The sequence below is a fragment of the Miscanthus floridulus genome, chromosome 16 (genome assembly GCF_019320115.1).
Source record: "Miscanthus floridulus cultivar M001 chromosome 16, ASM1932011v1, whole genome shotgun sequence".
NCBI lineage: Eukaryota > Viridiplantae > Streptophyta > Magnoliopsida > Poales > Poaceae > Miscanthus > Miscanthus floridulus.
The window spans coordinates 19,387,045-19,409,673 of NC_089595.1; the positions used below are offsets into that span (position 1 = coordinate 19,387,045).

At 45.5% G+C, this 22,629-nt stretch overlaps 1 pseudogene; it reads left to right on the forward strand.

Moving 5' to 3' along the window:
• Nucleotides 1–17,229: 17,229 nt before the first annotated feature.
• On the forward strand, nucleotides 17,230–21,507 carry LOC136513499 (disease resistance protein PIK6-NP-like; annotated as a pseudogene).
• Nucleotides 21,508–22,629: the final 1,122 nt, after the last annotated feature.

Below are 22,629 nucleotides of genomic sequence, written 5' to 3' on the forward strand. Positions count from 1 at the left end.
TTTTTCTGTCTTGGTACTATGCGCATCACTTTTGTTTATGATTGCCTTTTCGGCAAAAGAGCCAATTTGATATAGCCGATCCAAGCCCTTGGTTTCACCAAGTCTAAAAACGCGGCTTTTATTAAGAGAACCCTTCTATTTCTTGCCTTTCAGTTGCTCAGTGCTGTATTTCCATTAGCATTAGTGAAGTGGTGCTTCGCCTTCCATTAATTGTTGTTGCCTTTTACACGTCCCGAGGTGCCCGTCCCTTCACTTCAAGTCTTCAAATATCGGTTGGTGGTTTTGGCGTCGAATATATCCTTACTCGCAACTGCTTCTCCGCTCTTCTCCGCTTGTCGAAACCCTATAGCGGTTCTCTTTCTCCTTTTCGTAAATCTAATCGTTCTTCCATGGCCAGAGAAGATAACTGAGGTAAGCGCACGGCGGAGGAAATTCCGGAGGAGAGTATGCCAATGAGCCAGCATCTCTGACGCATGAGGTGAGATCAACATTTCTTGTTCATGATGATGAATAGGTCTAACTCGCCTGCAGGTTTGTTGTGAATGATAGTTTCCGTCCTCTTCTCAGGGCCGACGGGCCCTCTGACGCCACATCTTCTGTGCCGGCCTCGTCATCGGATTCCTCCGATTCCTACAACAGCGACGACGCCCAGCGCTATCTTCATGAGTGGAGGATGGCTCAAAACCGTTACTCCGAGGCAACTTGGGAGAACGGCCGACTGGAGATTCGCCTCGAGGTTTCGCAGGCCGCCCTTCATGCGGCCAAGAAGGAGGCCAGCGCCGTCCAAGCGTGACTGGCCGAATCAGACGCCATGGTGGTGGGTAAGATGAATTCCATGAAGGCCTCTTACTCTGATTTTATTACTCTTATTTTGATGTTTTCCTTGTTTTGTGATTGTCAGCCCTGACAACATAGTTGGAATCTCTCCAACTGGTGGCGAACGCAGCCGTGGACGCCGTTAATGCCTAGGGTTCCTCCACTGTCATTCGTCTCCAAGATATCCTGGCCCGTGTCCAGGAGATTGCCCTTCATGGCGTTCGCCACGGCACATCAGTGGCTCTAACTACAGCGCAAGTCCAGACCGGGCACGATCTTCATACTATGGAGGTTGGTTTTCTGATTGGTAATGGCCCTGAGGAGCACGAAGACCTACTTGAAGAATTCATCATGGCAGCGGAGGCCATAGTGGACATCACATCCACGCAGGATGTGGTGAACAAGGTCTTTGAATAGTTTGTACTTAGGGTAATCTTGATGAACAAAGACTCCTGTTCTTTTTGTGGATGCACCTCGGTACAATGCTCTTGTGTATGACTGTTTCTATCTTTTGTTTTTTGCTCTATAGGCGATACATATCGTATCAGCTTTTATTGCCTTTGAAGATTTTCATTTTTGAACTAGAGGCGATACCCTTACGGTACCGGCTATTAGAGCCAAGAATAAGTCAGCTATTGAATGTTGCTCAGATGCCAGGATAATGTCTAGTAGAATTTTCAATATAAAAGGTCAGACGAGTAATCAACCCAGGTCAAGCGTCTTATTAAGCGAAACAGAACTTCTCTTAAGAAATCCATTAACTCTGAATCGTACTTACACTTTAACTCAACCTTCACATACATCGGCCTAAACCCATCTCCAAGACTTAATACTCATTTTCCTTTGATCCAACGACCGACGTGAAGCTGTGACTTTTCTACTAAAACAAACTCTTCGAGCCGATCGCTTACATCGGCTGTTGGCTTTCATTGCTGATTTTAATGAAGCCTCCTTCCCATGTCTTGCTAAAAAAACACTCGAAATCTCCTAGTTTCCAAAAGACTGGATCGGCTGTCGCGATGCTTATGGACTCATCAGCACGAACTAGTTCGACATCATCTCCATGCCATTGAATCGAACACTGATGCATGGTCGACGGTATGCAGCAATTCGCATGAATCCAATCATGACCGAGGAGTAAACTGTATGATCCTTTCCCATCAATAACGAAGAATGTGGCGAGCAGAGTTTTACTCCCGATTGTTAGTTCGACGTTTATTGCCCCCCGGGTCTTAAACGTGTTGCCTCCGAAGTCTCTGAGCATCATGTCGGTTTCCAACAGATCTTCTGGTCCTTTGCCAAGCTTACGAAAAGTAGTATAAGGCATAAGATTGACAGATGCACCTCCGTCCACCAACATCATGTTCATCGGCTTCCCATCAACAAAACCTTTCATATACAACGCCTTCAAGTGCCGATGTTTGACTAGTCTGTCAAATATCGCTTGCTGCACGACTGTCAGCTTAGCAACCACCTCTTCATACTCTGATTCATCGAAATCCGAATAAACTTTTTGATTTGCTGGAGCTTTGAACTCTGATGACAATAGAAAAGCCATTTGGATATTAGCCGATGGTTGCCTCTTATCAGCTATCTGCTTGGTACGCCATACTTGAGTTTTACCGGACACTTGAGCCTGTTCCAACTCTTTATTCCTTAGACGCTGCACCCTTCTCTTTTGGCTTCTCGTCAAATCTCCTAGGCACCACTGGCCTTCCTACCACATGTATATTCTTTCAGCACCTTCCTCTTCATGATCAGCCTAGTTCTGTCCAATGACTCTTTTCCCCAACCGATCATGAACACTTTTGTTTTTTAAGCGTCGATCCATGTTGTTATAATGATATGCATCTTGAGCATGGATAGACCGGCGGTTGGTTCGAGATTGCCTATACTTCCGATATTGATTGCTACATTCTGGACAGTCGTGTCTGGTAGACAACTTCAAACCTTTATTCCAGCAATGTCTAAAGAAAGGACAATTCCAATGTAATTTAGCTTGTTCCCTTTCATACTTCTCTTCTTCTAATTGATGCTGGTATGCTTGATCTTTTAACCAACGCTGATAATCCTTTTCCTTCTGCCACTGCCATTTATTCAACAAAATCCGAGATGTGACCCGCGGCTTTGATGTCTCTACTTTCGACGTCTTCCCCTGCTTGTATCGGCTCTTTTGTTTAGCACGGCGTCTTCTAATCTCTTTGTACTCATCAGCCGATATTTGCATCTTAGGATCAACTGTTCCAGCTTCTTTTGATTTGGCCGATGTTAGAACCTTAGTTTTTTCTTTAAACAGCACAACATCAACCATGTTCTAATCTCCTAGTAAAGGATTATCATCGACTTTCATCTTCTGAGGTGTATCGAATTTGAGCCTCCCTTACTGAATAGCTCTCTGTATATGCTGCCTGAAGATTCTACATTCATTAGTGGAATGAGAAGTAGCGTTATGGAATTTGTAGAACTTCTTGTTCTTCAACTGATCAGGGGGCAACATGACATGACCATCGGGCAACTTGATCTGTCCCTTCTCAAGCAAGAAATCGAAGAGCTTGTCTGATTTGGTAACATCAAAGTCATAACTCTCCTCAACTCCTCTTCCCCAAGGATTTGGCACCATCACTGTCTTCTTGCCCCAATTCCATTCAGCTATAGCAACCTCTTCTTCTTCATTTTCATAGCCGTCATCGACTGAATATGGATCGTAAGCTTCGGCCACTGAGGTACTCTTCTAGAATCAGGTATCTCTACGTATGCTCTAGAATTGGCTCTTAAGTGCTGCCACTCATTGAGCCAATTAACCCAAGTTGTCAAATTCCTGTCCCAGCAGTTTCTCTTTCCACATAGGCAGCATTCCTTGGATGGCTAAAGCAGCTAACTGATTATCGGCCAAGCTCAACGAGAAACATAGATTCTTAGTCTCTCGGAATCTCTGAAGAAACTCAGTGCCTGATTCACTAGTCATCTATCTCATGGTTGTCAAATCGGTTATTTTCTTCTCTCCAGTCTCAGTGTAGAAATATGTATGAAACTTTTTCTCTAGGTCAGCCAAATTGGTAATGGAGTTGACTAGTAGTGATGAGAACCAAGTGAAGGCCGGCCCTGACAGGGACAAGGAGAAGAAACGAACTCGATGGGCATCCTCAACTGATGCTTCGCCCAATTATGTAAGATACCGACTGACATGTTCTATTGTGCTTGTACCATCTTGACTAGTGAACTTGGCGAATTTCGGGAGCCTGTAATTTGTAGGAAGAGCGACCAAATCATATCACTCTAGATATGGGTGTTTGTACAAAAAGGTCAGCCCTTTTGGCTTTAGGCCAAACTAATTCTTCATCATCTCAGTCACCTTCAGCAGCAACTCGTCAGCTTGTAGATTTGGATTTCTCAGTACTTGCTGACCCATCTGTGGATTGAAATCCCACGTGCCTTGATATCCTAGATTTGGTATCATGTGGAGGGTGTTATAATCCATGCCATAATGATAACCTTATGAAATCTCAATCTGTTGGGTCCTTTGCTGGCTTGCTACTTGAAGTCTCTTATTATAGACATAAGGATCTATATCTCTATAGATCTTCTGAATGGATGGTGCTATCTTCTGAGCCGACGACGGTATGTGGCCTGATGTGCCAAAATTGATCATCTGGTTTTGACTTTTCCTCGCCGGCTGTTGCACACGCTGTATTGATGGTCCATGATTGTATTGTATCTGATTCGTAGTAGCACCTGGAGTTTGTTCAGATGAACCTTGAAGTGCCTGGACTTCACCATTACCAGCTGGTGCTGCTTCTTGATGGCTGGTGCCGACTTGATTAGTCCCTTGGGTCAACAGATCTAGAATGTTGTAACAAGTCGATCCAACCTGACTAACTGGAATTCCATGAATCACCTCTTTCATGGCGTTGTGAAATGCGTCAACGAAAGCTTCATTGCGGCTTGATAGGGCATCACGAACAGATTTGTCTATGGCTTCCGTAAAGAAATGCCTTTCTTCAGCTTCGATTGTATCTATCTGTCCGTGTAGCAGAACTCTTGGTAGTGGAAATTTTTGAATAATTGTGCTGTCATGTGTTTTGGTATAGGACAGCAAACACTTCTTCTGAAATTCTTCCGTAGCTTTGTTGATGGTATCCCTATCTTCATCAGGTAGGTCTTCATAATGTACCATAAGGATGTTTTTGTTGTTTTGAACCGCCATGACGATTGTGGTGTCCCACCGGGCGTGCCAGAAACGTGTGTTAATACAGAATTTCGTCCCGTGCCGAGGACACACGCAGCAAGCCAGAAGGGTCCGCTCGATGGAGCAGATCCGCCTAGCTTCAGCGCAGGGGTGGTCGATCCTACACAATCCACCCGAGGCGTGCCAGTCAATTTGACCCTGCAATTGATAAGGAAAGAAAGTTCATCAGTAATTAAGGGCGGAACTTGCCGGTGTTGCCAGACAGTTTCGAATATATAGCTATGAGAGCCGATATGGAAGGAAATCGGCTAAATAGCCGATCCCAATATATTCATGAGAATAAATCAGTTAGAGCTCATGGGGTCATGTGAAGAAGAATCGGTTATCATTCAGAATAAATATCATTTAAACAAACATTAATCAATGGCAATAAGATATCGATGATGATTGGTTTATACTGAGCCAATGATTATAAGTAACTGAACTCCTATTTATGTAAAGAAACAATTCAACACCGCTCAACCATCTAATAAAGATAAACCTAATGAACATGTTAGATCTCATCTATCGCCATGACCAGTGGGGCATGAGGCAGAATCATGCAGGCCGTAGAAACAACAATAGACTCGACGACCCTAACTCATTACTAATATCAGTGGGGCATGAGGCAGAATCATGCAGGCCATAATACAATAACAAGATCATGGGGCTAACACATCTTTCAACTTATCTCTACTTCAACGATCTCGTGATGTGAACTGTTCGTGAAAGCATTCGATATCGGCTAAACAGCCGATTCAGGCATAGCGCACAGTTAAGGTCATGCCTTCTCAGGAATAGATCTACCAACTAACGATCCCCACTCCACGATGCCAATAGTGGGGTGAGGGACAGAATCCCACAGGCAGTGATGACGGGCCATAGAACGGTTCTCGCTAACCAATAGATCTACTCAAGATCGAACATGCCTTAACCGCACGCTATGCACGATTAAGATTGATATAAAACAGCCAATAAAAACATAACTCATCGTTTAAGATGTAGATTAGATCAGTTTAAGATTATCAAATGATGGGTTAAATAAGATATAAGGCCGATCCAGATCAATCTCAATCGGGTAGAGTGATATTGCTGTAATTAGATAAACAATGAAAGCAATAAGCAATATCGGTAGCTTAATGAATCTACCAAAGACTGCCACTCAAAGGTAGAGCCGATAACTTAACCTTGATCTAATTCAAGCAGTGGGGTGTGAGGTAGAATCACGTAGGCCATACTTGAATTAGGCAAGAGTCGATAACTAGCTTATAACAGAGCCGCAGTGGGGGTCGACCGGATCGATGCAGCCATACGAACAGAGGTATAAACCATAACGGTACTTACAACAAGCAGTGGAGGTCGACCGGATCGATGCAGTCGTACTTGCTGAAGAACTCGCCGAGATCTACTCTACTCCTACTCCTAAGGGGTGACCAGAGCCAAAAAAAGTAATTGACTTGTATTTGATTGATTGGTTGTCTCTTACAATAGCCGGGGTTTGGTATTTATACCCGGAGCCTAAACATGAATCCTACTCGAGCATGATTTGTTACAATCTTTGGTATGAAAGAAAACATTTCTAATTTAAGATAACTTGGACTCCAATCTTCCCTTTTTGTAGAGTCCAGCATGCCTCGTCCCAACGTCGATCATAGCTTCTGTCGTTATCCGCTGGCGCTATCCGAAGAAAGCTGATTCTAGTGCTGTATCAGAATCATCTATTTTCGATCTACACGCAATTGATTCCTTGCTGACATGGTCCTAGAAGCTTCTGGGTCTCTGTGACTCTCCTTCCAAATTTTGGTGTAAACAGTCACGTATTTTGCAGTAAGCACCATGTACAAAACTTTGGCTTGGATTCACACCCTTCGCACCTTTTCTTCCTTTCCCAGGTGCAGAGCGCGGAGCATAGGAGGTCTAGCCGGTGGACATGACGTGGCAACACAGTGGGGCTATGGTCGGAGTTGGAGCAGCGTGGGGAGATGTGAGGCCGCGGCGCACACGCAAGCATCGGCGGAGCGCCGGCACGACCACGGTGCGCGGACCGCAGAGGAGGCGCACGGAAGGAGAGCAGTGCCATGGAGCTGGAGGTCCAGCATGGCCGTGGGGCACGTGCGCTCGTGCACACACGCGAAGGGTAGGGCAACAGCGTGCCCACAGAGGAGCTATAGGGCGCGGGTCCTCGGCATCGGCACCGGCAGCAAGGCGCGCATCCGGCCGGGGCGGTGCCGCGGAGGTGGAGGTGGCGGAACGGCGCAGAAAAATGGAGGGGCGGCGCTCCAGACGCGGTGGCTCGGGCATGCTACACGTGCCAAGGCAGCGAGGGCATGGGACATTGGAGCTTCGCGCTCACCCGAGCGGGAAGGGAAAGGCGACAGGAAATGGCACGGGTAGGACGGCTCCAGGCAAGCCTGGCACGCTCGCGCGCACAGAGGTGGCAACATGGACACCGCGGGCAGAGCACAGACGTCGGGTACCGAGCGTGGACGCCGGGCTGGAAGAGGAGGGCAGCACAGCGGTTGCTGTGGAGGAATGGGAGCAGCCGTGGAGGGGAAACGCCGTGGGATTCGCGTGCGCACGCACACCCATGAGGGGACCGGACAACGGCGGCATGAGGCGCGGCGACTGCAAGCACGGCCCCGGCGAGTTGCTCGGAAGGGCGAGGCCAAGGGCGTCGGTGCTCGTCGAGGCCAAGGCGGGGTCAAGGCATGGCGCAGCCATGGTCTAGTGGTGGCGCTGTGGGGCAGTGCCCGCGACGAGCAGCAGGCTATGTCGGGGTGCTAGGTGGTGAAGCTTGGCGCTGGCGGCTCCTGGTCGGAGCAGAGGAGAGTTGCACGGCAATAGAGGGGGAGCGGACAGAGGCAGGGGGAAGTAGTACACGGCAGCAACAATAGAAAAGGAGGAAAGCAGCTCTCGGGTTCGGCCCACTACGCTTCCGCTGCGGTAGCGGCGTATCACATTCGGCCAGGTGCCGATGGACTAGAGCTTGGGCGTCTCCACCACGACAGCAGAGAAATAGAGAGAGAGAAGGAGACAGCGCGAGGCTCGATAGAACAAGCAACGCAGTGGAGGCACGCAAGGCAGGGAGATAGCAGAGACATTGATTGCTCCAGGAATGATGTGACGGAGCAGGCAGATACAAGCAAGGCAGGCCATAGAAGCAAGAGGACAGAGCGAGCAGCGACTCGGCAAATCCCATTAAGGCGCTCCCGAACAAAGTCGTGCGAAAGCAGGCGCACGTGGCCTACTGCGCGTCTAGTACATAGCAATACCAAGTAGTGAAAGAACACATGGGGGCAGGCAAGCACAACCAGAGACAGAGGCAGCACGACCAGGTTATCAGTTCGATGGGACAACGGAGGCAGTGGTGACTCGATGGTGCACGACAGAGACAGGACACGACGTGGGCAGGGACAAAACCACGTGAATTTAAGAAACGGCCAGACGGGCAGCTGTCGCGGGTACGTTACCAACTTATAGTAGGGACCAAAACGAATCTATACTTAAACATGTCACTAGACCAAGGCCATATATAAATATCGTTCGATTTATTAATGGATTTTATTTTAATTATAAAAATTGTTTTTCATGCTTTAAATAAAAAATCCGAGAAACTCGTTTCGAAAATTTTTGTTAGGCCTAAAATGCGGTGCTAAACGACCTCGTAACACCAGGGGTGTTACAGGTGGCAAGTGACCGGATGTTGGCAGCGTCCGATCAGTTGTTCGCGGCTCCAATGGTCGGGACGACCGGACGCGTCCGATCAGGACGACTCCAACATCCGGTCAGTAGCAGAAAAGCGGGACTTCGTCCCCAATAGCTACTTTCTCAGCGGGGCTTATAAATAGACCCCAACCGACCATTTGAGTAGAGTGGAGCTGAGAAAACATACCAAGGGTGTTGATACACCATTTTAGTGATCTTCACTTGCATAGTGCTTAGTATTTTATTAGGTGATTAGCGTAGGTGCTTTGCGAAGTGCTTAGATTGATTAGACCATCGCTTATGCGCTTGCTCTAGGTTTAGGCCTAGTGTTTAGTGAGGTTTGCATACCTCTTACCACTCGGTGCTTGCGAGCACCATTGTTGTACATCGGAGGGGCTTGTAGTCTTACGAGATCACACCAATCGCGTTTGTGGTGTGGCCGCCACCGTGTATCGGATGGAACAAAGCCCGCGGCGTTTCGGCCGGAAGCTTGATAGTGAAGACGGCGGGGAGCATCCAGAAGAGGCTTGCCGGAAGGCACGTCGGAGATCCACTTGCGCGTGGGGAAGGCCTGAGGCTATCCACGGAGTTACCCGACCGAGAGCTTGGCCCTTGCGAGGGGCTCCAATGAGGACTAGGGAGAAGCTTGTGCGCTTCTCGATATGTCGACGGGAGTTTGCATATCTCTACCTTGCTCTTTAGCTTCTGCATTTACATTAATTGTATTACTCCTTTTTGCGGTAGAGATAGCAACACACTAGCAAAACTATAGTTGCACATTTAGATAGTTTATCTTTTGTATAAGTTTTGCTAAGGTTAGAAAAAGAAACCATAGTTAAGAAGTAGATTTTTAAATTGCCTATTTCACCCCCTCTTAGACGTCACGGTCCCCTTCAGTCAGCCTTGCTCTGTTATCTAGTTACAGTTGCAATATGTGCGCTGTAATAGGACTAGATGGATAGAGTTATATAAATAGACATACACAGCAACTCAGTAAAGATAGTTCAGATTTACCATCTCCCATACAGGGCTTCGGCCAACGCTAGTGTCTTGTACTGTGTGTGTATGCTCTGTTCTCCCTCTTCTTCAACCTCTAGCCATGGTGTGTGAGGACGGACAACGCTTATTCGTGGTCGGCTTACCTAGTGGGTGCTCGGCAAGACTGGTGAGTGGTTCACTCACCTGAGCCGGTGATCCTATAGGCTAACATGCTTCGGCTACGTGGCTGAGCGTATGCTCACGGATTTGGATTTGGATTTGTTTGGCTTTCCTCTGAACCATCATGCTTCATGCATGGCTATGGTTTCATGTAATAAGTGCAATGCAAACGCGCACATTTGCCTTTATATTAATGTACCATGTGTTATATTATATGCTTTGATTATTTGGTTCTGAACTGATGAACAGGGGTGTCATAATATGGCTACCTGTAATACAGACACCAGTGTTCCTACGGGTGGACTTTTTTTTAGATAATGAGCTACGCGTGGATGTTTTGTTTTAGATAATGAGCAACGACTTACTTATTTGTCTATCTTCTTCTCCCTAGTGAGTGTGTGTATGGATGAAAACGGTATGGATATTTATTCGATCGTCCGTTCGACCGAACAAATATAAACACTTATCTGGATAGTTACTTGGATATCCGTAATTTTTTTCGGATACGGATAATAAAACGGATATCTTTGGCGGATATCAAATGCGAATGTAATATCATCGATATCCGGCGGATATCGGATAATCCGGTTAAGTATCGGATATATCCGGATATTATTCAAACGGATATTATCCGGATATTATTCAAACGACCTTGGATGGAGAAATGATCAAAATAAAAATTGTAGATCTCAAAAAGTTATGAAACTTTGTTATTTACAACTTTTTCATTTGAAATCATTTAGTGCTTCAAAATAATATTTGAATTTCAATTTCAAAATGGTTAAAGAACGCCTATTTCTCTTTTTAATCTTTGGCTAAAACTTATAACTAGTTTGTCTCCCTCGTACTAACTTCAAATTTGATAATTTTTTTTTCTAAAATTTTCTAAAATCATGTTCTATCAATTTATTGTGTTCTTATAGCTATTATTGTGTTCATCTTTTCATGTGACTGTATTCTATCTATTTGAATTTTGAATTTCAAAAAATAGCAACTTCAAACGTCATTTTCAAACATTAAATGACTTCAGCTGAAAAAGTCATAAACATAAAAGTTGTAAAACTCATCAAGATCTACAACTTTTATTTTGATCATTTGTTCATCCGAGATTGTGGTAGTAACATTGTTCATAAAATTTACATCTCTCTCTTGTAGTTTCATAAACTATAAGAGAGATTTGTGAGATTCGTGAATAATGTTACTACCACTATGTCGGATGAACAAATAACTAAAATAAAAGTTGTAGATCTCAGAAATTTATGAAACTTTATAGTTGAAAACCTTTTTATTTGAAATCATCTTGTCAAGAAAAACTACGTTTGAATTTCTCAAATTTAAAATTTGGATTTTTCAAACGACCTCAGAATCTCAAATGGAGAAACAACCAAAATGAAAGTTTTAGATCCCAAAAAGTTATGAAACTTTGTTGATTACAACATTTTCATTTGAATTTGTTTAGGGCCTCAAACAATAATTTTTTTGCTTTTTTTGTTTTTTTTTTGTCTCGAATTATGATTTTTGGAATTGGGCCAAAATATTACTTCTTGCCCAAACGGCCCAATCCTCTATAACCCTAGCTAAGCTAGCTGGCCCATATATAAGTTTCCACTTGATATATATATATATATATATATATATATATATATATATATATATATATATATATATATATATATATGCTGCTTTTACTCAATATCCGAATAGATATTTGTATCCGACCTTCTCCGAATCCGATTCATACCGTATTCGATACTCATTATTCGTATCCGTAACCGAGTTAATCCGTATTCGTATATGTATCCAAACGCTATCCGTGTCCGAATCCGAATCCGAACAGAAATATAAAAACAAATATAATATGAGTGATATCCGTTCGTATCCGATCCGTTTTCATCCATAAGTGTGTGCCACACTCAAGTTGCATTGCCCATGGTTTCATATAAGTTGAATACGTTTTATAATATAGGTGAGGGACGAGAATTAAAAGTTCCTGTAATGCGCGGGTCTCTGATATATAGATTCCATTGATGAGAAATTGGACACACGCATGATCTGGAATCTGCCTGCATCTTCATGTGGTGTCTCCCCTGTCCGCCCTTATTTGCTAATGACAAAGCTAATAATACAGAACCATAGGGCATATGATTCATTCCCTAAAACCAATGGCGGAGCATAGGAGCAAAGGCAGCAGGGGGGCAGTCAATAAATTACGTGGAAGTTAGATGGCTATTTTATAGTGTAACAAAAGAACATAAAGGCCACGTTTACTGATCTAAAACTTGGCTGAATTATTGTGAGAGAAAAATACTGTTCCGACTGAAAAAAACAAGCCGAATATAGAGTAAGCCGAACAGGGCCAAAGTACATGTGGTGGTAATCACAAAAGAGCACGGGGTGGATGTGCTCGCTAGACGTGAACCATCCGTGTTGGAAATTTTGAGTCTCGGTGAAAACGAAAAGCACTTTCGCCTGCAAGATACGGCCCTTCTCCCACGCCTCCATGGAATTAACAAATAGCAAAAGAAAGACAAGGCGCACGTCTGTGGAGGCATTCCATCGAGCACGTGCCATGCACTCGAGAAGGAAGCCTCACAGCCTATCTATCGAACCTGCAAATTAGCCTCTCGCTACGTCCTTCCGTACTCTCTCCAAGACAAGTGGAGCTCGTTCTCGAAGATGCTAAGGTCTTGCGTGATCGGTGCGGTCTGATAATGAAGATGACAGACAGAGAGACAAGCGAATGCATTCATGGATTACAGGCAAAAACAGACATGGAGGACGTACTTGGTGGGCGCAATGCGGCTTCTCGGGTCCTACTACGCGACCCTGACCGGCACCTTCGCCGCGGATAGCACCGGTACACCGGTGGCGGTGCCTGGCGGCCGCAGCTCGCCCACCCCCGGCGGCATCATCACGTCGAGCTCGACGTTGGGATAGTTGGGCTCGGGCCAGCCTGTTTGTAACTTTCAAAAGTAACTGCCTGTATCCGTTAATGGGCTGGGCCAGCCGCCATCCTAGGCCCGGCCCCTCTGTTATCACGGCCCATAACAAGCTGAGAATTGAATCATTTCACAAGGACATGTTAGTACAGACGTTACAAGACACTCAGTAGTATCTCAGGTCCTGGGTTTGACTTCCCGTGATAGCGAATTTTTTAAGATTTAACATCATTGTACTTTAGTGGTAGACGACGATCTCGTCGATAGCGAGATGTCGGTGGTAACTTCGTCAATCTCAATGATTTGTTGGTCCAGTTTTTGAAGATGCTCATAGGGGTAGGTTTTGTATGCGTGCCTTCGTAAGGGTGAGTGGTATGTGATGATCCTGTCGACAGCAATATGTCTGTGGTGACTTTGTCAATCTTCCCATTCTTTGAAGATTGTTCATAGGAGTAGGCCTTGTGTGCGTGTGTTTATAGGGATGAGTGTGCGAGCATTGTGAGTGTGTGCAATCGCAAAAAAAAAAACTCTCATTAATTAGATTGAGCATTCTGTTACCGGTGAGGTGAGAGTGTGATGCAGCGTCGTATCACAAATGTTTAACAATAATAATAAGCACGACAACACAGTGCGGGGCAATACGAGCCTCGGGCAGACAGCAGACTCCATGCCCAGCACAGTGCATGTTAGAATAATAGGTAATTTTCATGTCATTTTAATTCCATAATTTAACAGCATGATGATGACATATAAAAAAATATTAATCATTGAAATCATGATATCGATTATATCCATGATGAAAATACATGTTAGATCATGTATCATGTGAAACATATGAAAATAAAAAACATGTGAACTTGATTTATAAATCATAACAGAGAGAAACTGGCATGATATGCATCTCATATTTGCAACAAGCATAAGGCTACATATGAAGCAACATGACTGTAACAATAAAGCACATACGCAGAGCATATATTTGACAGAAACAGACATAAGACAAGACTGGACATATGGAACAAACTGAGAGAAGATGAAACGATCATACCCTCCTGTTCGTGCTTCCGAAGTCGACATGCTGTACTCGAGGAAGGAGACGCCGGTGATCGGGAAGAAGACGATGTACGGAGACAGAGACTCTTGGGCAGTCGCGTAGGTCCCGAACGACAAGGGCTTCGGAGGCACCTGCCCTCTCGCTCCTCCGTGCGCGCAGAGTTACGAGATGAGGAAAGCTATCGAGCAACTCAACTTTGTTTCTGGAATATGTTCTCTCTTTTATCTGGAGTTGGAAGAATCGCAAGGGAAGTCGAGAAGCCTTGGAGGCATGCGCCGGGAAGATCGAGAGACTCAGGGAGAGCAAGCGTCAGGTCGAGTTAGTGAGTGCTAAAAATTAACACACCACGCCCGGCCCGGCTCGGCCGGCAGCGGCGCGCGCACGCGTGTGGCACGCCCTTGTCCGTTTCTCAACTTCTCAAATTAGACGGATCTATTCCAATCATTTAAGTTGAGTCAACGTCCTTTTAACTTCCAATCCGGTACAAATAATAATACACACAATTACAAGCCATAGAGTTATTAATTTATTAGATATATAAATGGGCCTAACCCATAATAAATCCAACAGTGCAGGCCGCAGGGGAAGAGAAAACGGAGAAAGAGAATAATATCTGGACCCCACTTGACTATTTCTCTAACTGATCTCAAATGACCCTCGGCCTGTTCGCTGGTTGGTTTCTGGGCTGGTTTGGGCTGGCTGATGCTGATTTTATGTGAGATAAAAATACTGTTGGTTGGCTGGTTTGGGCTGGTTGAAACCAACAAGCGAACAGGGATCCCTCGCACAGTCGCACCAAACGCAAAACAAAATCGTCTTCGTATCCTAACTGAACATAGACGGATATAATCCCATCCCACAACATGAAATGGACTCGTCCCTTCTCGTTCCAAAACCAAACACAAGCATCTCTAGAGCAAACAAGAGAGGTCTAAGGCCTTGTTTAGTTCTTTCTCAAAAAAATTATACCATATCTCATCGAATATTTGGACACATGCATAGAATATTAAATATAGATTAAAAATAACTAATTACATATATTGCGATCACTTTGCGAGACGAATCTTTTAAGCCTAGTTAGCCCATGATTTGACAATAAAGTGCTACAGTAATACATTTGCTAATGACAAATTAATTAGGCTAAATAAATTTGTCTCACAGTTTACTGACGAATTCTGTAATTTATTTTTGTATTAATATCCGAACACCCCATGTGACATCCGATGTGATATCTCAAAACTTAAGAAAGATAGATGCCTCTCCAATTATAGGTACTTCTAAAAAGACTACGAGGCGGCTTAAGTAGCACAACGAATCATTTTTCTCAATTGATTGATTATTATTACTTTTCAGTGCTTATATAGTTGTCCCTTGAAGTAAAAGTCTTGAAAATCAATAAAAGCTTCCTTCGAAAAAAATAGTTGTCCTTAATCCTACAAGGATGGGAGCTGTCATTCCTAGCTTTACAAATTCCTCGTCGCTAGAGCAATGTGCACATTAAAGGATTTAATTAAACAATCTTGATACTATTCTGATCTAAACATATATATTTAAACCACTTTGTTATATTATGCAGACTATAAATCAGTCAGGTCTTATTTGGATGTAGTCGGATTCGCATCAATCCACATGTATTGAGTAAAATATAAACTAAATTTCACCCCAACACATGTGGATTGAGATAAATCCGACAATATCCAAACAAGACCTCAAGGATCTCCGGAGCTGGAGTTACGCCAAAGAGGCTTGTAAACAATGCAACCATCAGGTCTCATTCGGGAAACGATAATATCATAATCCTCTAATCCCAGCTCCAATCTAAACATATTGGTTGAAGTGAAAATTAGTTTATTTTTACTCTAATTAATATGTACGGAAAGGATTTTTAAACAACAAGAACAACATCTAAGTAAGGTATTGGAGTTGGGAGGTGTACGTACAACTATCTACATCCACCAAAATGAAATTTAAATCCTGATACCCACGAGCGCTAGCAGAAGCTGTATTCGATCATCTGATCGAAACGTACTTATGAGTGTGCAAGTGTGGAGTGCGTCTTCTTGTAACCAAAATCAAAATAAAGAAAAAGGACTATGGAGGAGAACAAATACATTTGAGATCTGATAGTAAAGTCGTAACTATGTTAACCTAAACTATTATATTTATCAGCTGGACGGTCTTGTTCGTTTCGCTAAAATTTAGCTGGCACCGCTGCTTAGTGGTGAAAAACAGGAAGAATTGAACAGGTGCAGAGCTGGGAGAATCGGTCACAGACTTGTGCGTGGAACAGAATTAAGTTCCCCGGCAAAATCATGTCAGAGAAAGCTATCAAATGATGATGTTCCTCTGATCTGCTTCCGAATGACAGAAGGAACAAATGAACCGAAGGAATGTATCACATTGCTTGGTTGTAGCGTGTCGGAATCAAATGAGCCAAAGTAGAAGTAGGCATGAAGCCCCTGCACCTGCAGCTTGCTTTAATTAAGGGGCCGTTTGGTGCGGCTCTGAGGTGCTCTGGCTCCTCACTATAGAACTCCTGTAGCTGTCCTGTAGCAGGGAACCAGTTGAAGCCTTAAAAACTAGCTTCGCCGGCTCCTTCGTTCAGCAGTTCAATTTTTGGTTCATGTTAATGGAAGGACTCCTGTAGCTGTACACATGCAGATGAAGCCGAAGCCCTTGGGAGCCACGTCAAAGAGGCCCTAAACCTTCGTACCAAAAGTAAAGAAAACAAATAAAAGAACAAAACAAGTGGACTACGTGTTGAGAGCTACTACCTGTCCGAGAAAGTAAAATTTGCCTTTGAGGGCATACGCTCTTCTTCTGTTGTGCACCCTTGGATATGTATTATAACAAATTTTGTATAGGTGAAGTAACTCTAAGTTTGAAAAGATAGAATCTACATGCATATCTACCAGTGGTGTCTATCACCAACACAAGTATGATAATTAAAATACGTTAAGGCTAGATAGAGTTGTGCGCATTATTTGTTTTACCTCTAATATGTCCCTAGAAATCTAGTAGCCAGCTTCTTAGCTGTCCCTTCTTACTCTGATAACTCTTTGCTACCTATGCATGGTCGATGTATTTCCGTTATGAATTTATTGGAAATGAGGGAAACCTCATGTTAAAAAAGAAAAGTCCTATAAATTTAGAATTGGGTAAAGTTAAATGTGCCCTTAAGGGCATGTGCTCTCACCATTTCCACCATTCACACACATCTCAATGCGAATATGCATTCTGATATGTTTGTGCACATTTCTTAATGTGAATCCAATGGTGGAGGTGGTGAGAGCACGTGCCCTTCAGGGCAAAAAAAATCTTGGCATGCTACATTATATTAGTATTTCAGAATGGAGTAACTAGTGGTAGATGCTTGCTTGCCTTGGCGGTTTTCCACGTAGCATACGTCAAAGAGCAAAGCCTTATGCCACCGGCTGCCGACGCGCACAGACATTCATGCGCATGGGCTGTGATGGCCAACCCTAGCTGGCAGCCTACGTATCCTCGCTAAACCAATTGAACTATACATCTTCTAGCCGTCCGTCCCGCCGCGGCCGGCCGGTGACGACGGAGCCATGGCTGAGCTCGCATCGGGCGCCGTAACCTCGCTGCTGGGTGTGATCCGGAACGAGTTTCAGCTGCTAGGGCGCGTCCGGGGCGACGTGCAGTTCATCAAGGAGGAGATGGAGAGCATGAACAGCTTCCTGGCATACCTGGCCAGGACGGAACCTCCCGACGGCGAGCACGACGAGCAAGTCCGGACGTGGATGAGCCAGGTCCGCCTCCTCGCCCAGGACTGCAACAACCGCATCGACCTCTACCTGTACCGCGGCAACCCGGAGATCCACCGCGCCAGGGGCGGCCTCAGGCGCTACGTCTGGTGGCTTCCCTGGTTCGTGCGCAAGATGGCCGCGCAGCACCGGGCGGCGGTCCAGCTGCGTGAGCTCAGGGACAGGGCTCGCGACGTCGGCGAGCGGAGGCTGAGGTACGGAGTGCAGGTCCCAGCAACGGCGGCACCGGCGGACCACCACCACCAGTCACCTCCTGCGACGCCATCGCCGTCATCATCGGCGCAGGTGGTTGCACTTGCACCTGCTTCAGCGTCACGTGGCCATGCCAGAGACGACGATGAAGACGACGGCGATGGTCACCATCACCAGCTGGTAATGACAGCCACGACTGATCATCCTCGTCGCCGGAGATCAGGCTGCTTCCTGCTGGAGCCTCCCACTCTGGATGACTACTTCCAGAGGTAGCTTCGGGAGTGGATACACAAGGTTGCTAAACAAGAGATCGTGCTGACGGCGTCCTTGGCCATCGTGGCGGCACCGGATTCACACAAGGACGCCTTCACTCTTGCACACGAAACTTTGGTTGCGCCAGGGACATATTACCATCGATTGGACATCCCGGCAGTGCACCAAAAGTTTGCACCGCTACGGCCCAAGGAGATTCTTTACTACATCCTTCGGGAGCTCCAGCATGCCAAGCCCCAATCCCAGACCCAGCAGCTGCAAGGCACAGGCTGTCCAGGCAATGGGGAGGAGGAGGAGGAGCGGCATTTGGACTGGCTAGATGCTGGCTACAGAAGACTGGAAATAAAGGTCAGAAAAAAGAGGCTGCTTGGTGAAATCAAGACCAGTATTGCAAGAATGAAGGTTTACCAGAAGCTAGAAAAGATCGAGAAAGGTATCCGAGAAGGGCAACCGATGAAGAAGGGCGTGGACCAGCTGGAGGACCTGAAAAACTTAGAGCTAGAGTTACTCCTCCCGCTGCTCCTCCAGTCAGCTGCAGCTGCTGCTGTGGCTCAACAAGGCCATGTAAGGAACAAAGTCATGAATAAATTAGCAGCGTCGTATGACAACATTATCAAAGAAACAGCTAACAAGCTTAAAAGGATAATGGAAGTAGAAGGAGGAGCAGCAAAAGCGCAACAGCAGACAGAACCCATTTGTCTCGAAGATTCCCAATATGAACGCATTCTGCTAAATGTGTTTCCAGCGACCAGCAATAGCAAGCCTCTGCAGACCAAAGAAGCCACAAAGACTACAGCAAAAACACTGGGGGAGCATCAAATCAAGCAGATGATCCATGAGGCTAAACAAGAAATCTTACAAGAGCTTCAGGAAGGCAAATCTGACAAGAATCAAGCAACAAGTGAACGGAGTAATCTGGGTCAAATTCCAGAATATGAGGTTGAAGAAATCATGCACAAGATCGAAAGCATCAACGTGGAGCTTAAAAAGCAGATGCAGATACAAGGCATCGTGAACAGGATTAAAGATCACTTGAAGGACAAAACACCCCTAATTATCCTCAAAATTGATGATCACGAGATGGATGGATCCAGATGGAAGGAGACCAGAAATGCTTTGAACCTCTTACAATGTGATGCTGATGCATTGATCATCACCAACACAAAGAACACCCAGCAAGCTAAAGAATATTGCTATCCACGGCAGGAACCCATATACTATACCCTTGCTGGCCTCTATCAGGATACAGTGCTCAAGCTTACAAGCCAGCAGAAAGATCGAGACTATTACAAGAAAAGCCAGGTCCTTCGGGACATCTTGGATGAGTGTGAGCCATATGAGTTATGCATGAAGATCTTCGCTCATGCTTTGTACGCCAAGCCCAAGAGGAGCATTGAAGAACTGCACAAGTTGCACATCTCCCTGCAGATTTCACCAAAATCATTGGAACGTGTTGCTAAGAAGATGTTCAGGTTCTCATACAACGACATGCCTAAAGAACACAGGTCCTGCTTATTGTATCTTGCTATCTTCCCTCAAGGTCACAAAATCAGGCGGTCAACCTTGATAGGACGGTGGGTCGTGGAGGGGTTGATAACTAAGGAAGATTGGCCCACTTCAGTCCATCAAGCTGAGCGATGTTTTGACATGCTCATTGACCGGTGGCTTCTTTACCCCGGTGATATTAGTGCTTCAGGCAAGGTCAAGAGCTGCATGGTAGGTGATCTAGTTCACGGATTCATTACCAAGATTGCCAGGAAACAACACATTGTGGAGACACGCTTGTCACATCACTTGGCTCGTCACTTCTCCATTTTCAATGATATTGAACTCCGAGGTTCTGATAAAATCGAGACTTTCTTGCAAAGTATCTCTAAATCATCTAAATGGTCCATGCTCAAGGTGCTTGATCTGGAAAGTTGTCAGTGCTTCAAGAAGAAGAACTACCTCGATGAAATCTGCAGCAATATATTACTACTCAAGTACTTGAGCCTAAGGGGAACAGATGTTACCCAGTTGCCTAGAGAAATCAACAACCTCCACGAATTGGAGGTATTGGATATTCGACAGACGATGGTGCCTGCATCTGCAACAAAAAATCTCATGCTCCTTAAGCTGAAGCGTTTACTAGCTGCTAACAATGGTTCTGGTGTACGGATTCCTCACAAGATCGGAAAAATGGTAAATGTGGAAGTATTGTCTAATGTCAAGGCTTCACTGATTGGCACTGGCAGAGACTTGTTTGACATTGGAAAGCTATGGAAGCTGCAGAAGCTCGGTATTGTTGTTGAAGACAAGAACCGTCACCTAAGGAATTTGCTTCGAGCAATCAGTGACCTGCATGAGTGCCTCCTGTCTTTATCAATCACTTTTCACACAACCGGATATGAGGGCACTCCTTCCAGTGAAGAGTTACCAGCCTCTCTCCTGAGATACCCTCCTAAGCTTCTCGAGAGCCTAAGGGTCAGTGGAACCACACAAAAGGGGCGGCTGCTTCCATTGTTGGCCAAAGATCATCATCATCAACTTGCCAAGGTTACTCTAAGTAGCACCTCGCTGAACCAGGAAGATCTTAAGGTCCTTGCTAAGCTGACGGTGTTACTCTGTCTCAAGCTTGAAAACATTGGTTGCACTGAGAGCGTGCTCACCTTCAAGAAGAATGAATTCCAAAAGCTCAATTACTTTCTTCTTCAGGGCTCCAGCCTGACAGAAATCATGTTCGAGGAAGGAGCAACTCCTGAGCTCAAGAAGATCATTTTGTCTTTGACCAACATAGAGCGTGTTTCTGGTGTTGAAGGCCTTCCAAAACTGGAGGAGCTTGAGTTCAGCAATAATACAAGCAGCAGTTTGCTTTCATCAATTGACAATGCTGAACAAATAACCAAGCTGACTCTTGGTGGAAAATTGCTGGAGCAAGCCAATCTACGTATCCTCGCCAAGAAACCAAATGTGCGCAGCCTAGAGCTCTTGGACACATCATGTTGTGGAAGTCAGCTTACTTTCAACGAAAATGAGTTCCAGAAGCTCAACACTCTTATTGTCAACTGCTCTGATATCACAGAGATCAACTTCACTACAAGATCAGCTCTTTCTCTCCAGAAGATTGTGTGGACCTTCACCAACATGCAGTCTCTCTCTGGCATTAACAACCTTCCAAAACTGAAGGAGCTTGAATTCAACGGGGGCCCTGTCCGTTTTGAGGTGGAAGAAGCCATTAACAAACTTAAGGAAAGACCTGGTTTTGACTTTAAACACAACAAACCAAAAAATCAGGAACAAGAGAAAGGAGATGCAATAGCAGAAGATGAAGATGATGATGCAAGGTTCCCGTTCTGCTGGAAGAAAAAGGTCTGACACTGAGCTCAAGGAGCCTCTCCTTATATCCATTCATTATCGAATGCCTTGGTGTGGTTTGTGTGTGCTCGTGTGGTTTGTCATATGTTCTGCTTGTTTGTGTTTTTCTGCCTGCGAATGAGTATTGTACATATGTGTCAGCTGAGTGTGTCTGTTTTCTAAGTTAATCTGCCTAGTGGTTGTGGTTGAGCGTAGAGGTTTGTGCTCACTGTTAGTTGATCTCCACCAATAGGCCCAACGGTCTATTGGGCTCTTATCTCTGCTCCCTGATCGGGGGAGCCCAACCCTAATTCGGTTGGTGGGCCCCTGTCGCACAGCACACATAAAAGGAAGGTAGGGGTGAGGGCTCAGACTACGAGGTTCAACGGAGCCGCAACCCACCTACAGAGAAACCCTAATCCGATCCTAAAGAGCGCTGCCAGCGACGGGATGAGCCCGCCACCACCACCGTCGTTCCCCTGCAGGGTCTCCACCGTTCCACAGCATCGCCACCACCTCGCCTCCTCACCACCATGTCGAGCACCGGCTTCCGGGAGGCTGCAGCCAAGACGTGCAGAGGAACCCGAACAGGAGTCTTACTACGGATCTACAGTTACACACAGAGGTACACACCACGATCCTAACATTGGTACTAGAGCCAGGTTACTAGTGTGTAACCCTAACCCTAATCGGGTAAAAGAAGAAAGAACAGATCCGTGTTTGGATCAGAGAAGATGAACAAAGAAGGGGAAGGGAAGAAATTCGGAAAGAAAAGGTTCAACCGAAACCCTAACCCTAATTTGTAACCCCATCCCAAATCGGGTTAATCCCAAAAGAAGAAGGGGAAGGGAAGAGATTCGGAACCCTAACCCCCTCATCCCAATCGGAATCAAACCCGAAAAGAAAAGAAATCCAAATCGGTTCAATCCGAGCACCAAAAAGAAAAACAAAGAAAGAGGGGTTCGGCCTAGACCCGCTCAAATCCAAAGGGGTCACCGCGGCCAGGCCGCTCGACGACGACGCGCTCACCCGCTGGGGAGCGCGCATGCCGGCGAGGGGGCCGGCGGCGGTGCCATGGACGCCTTCGCTCGCTCTCGCTCGCTCGGTTGTGCTCGGCTGAGAAGAGAGAGCAAGGTAGAGAGA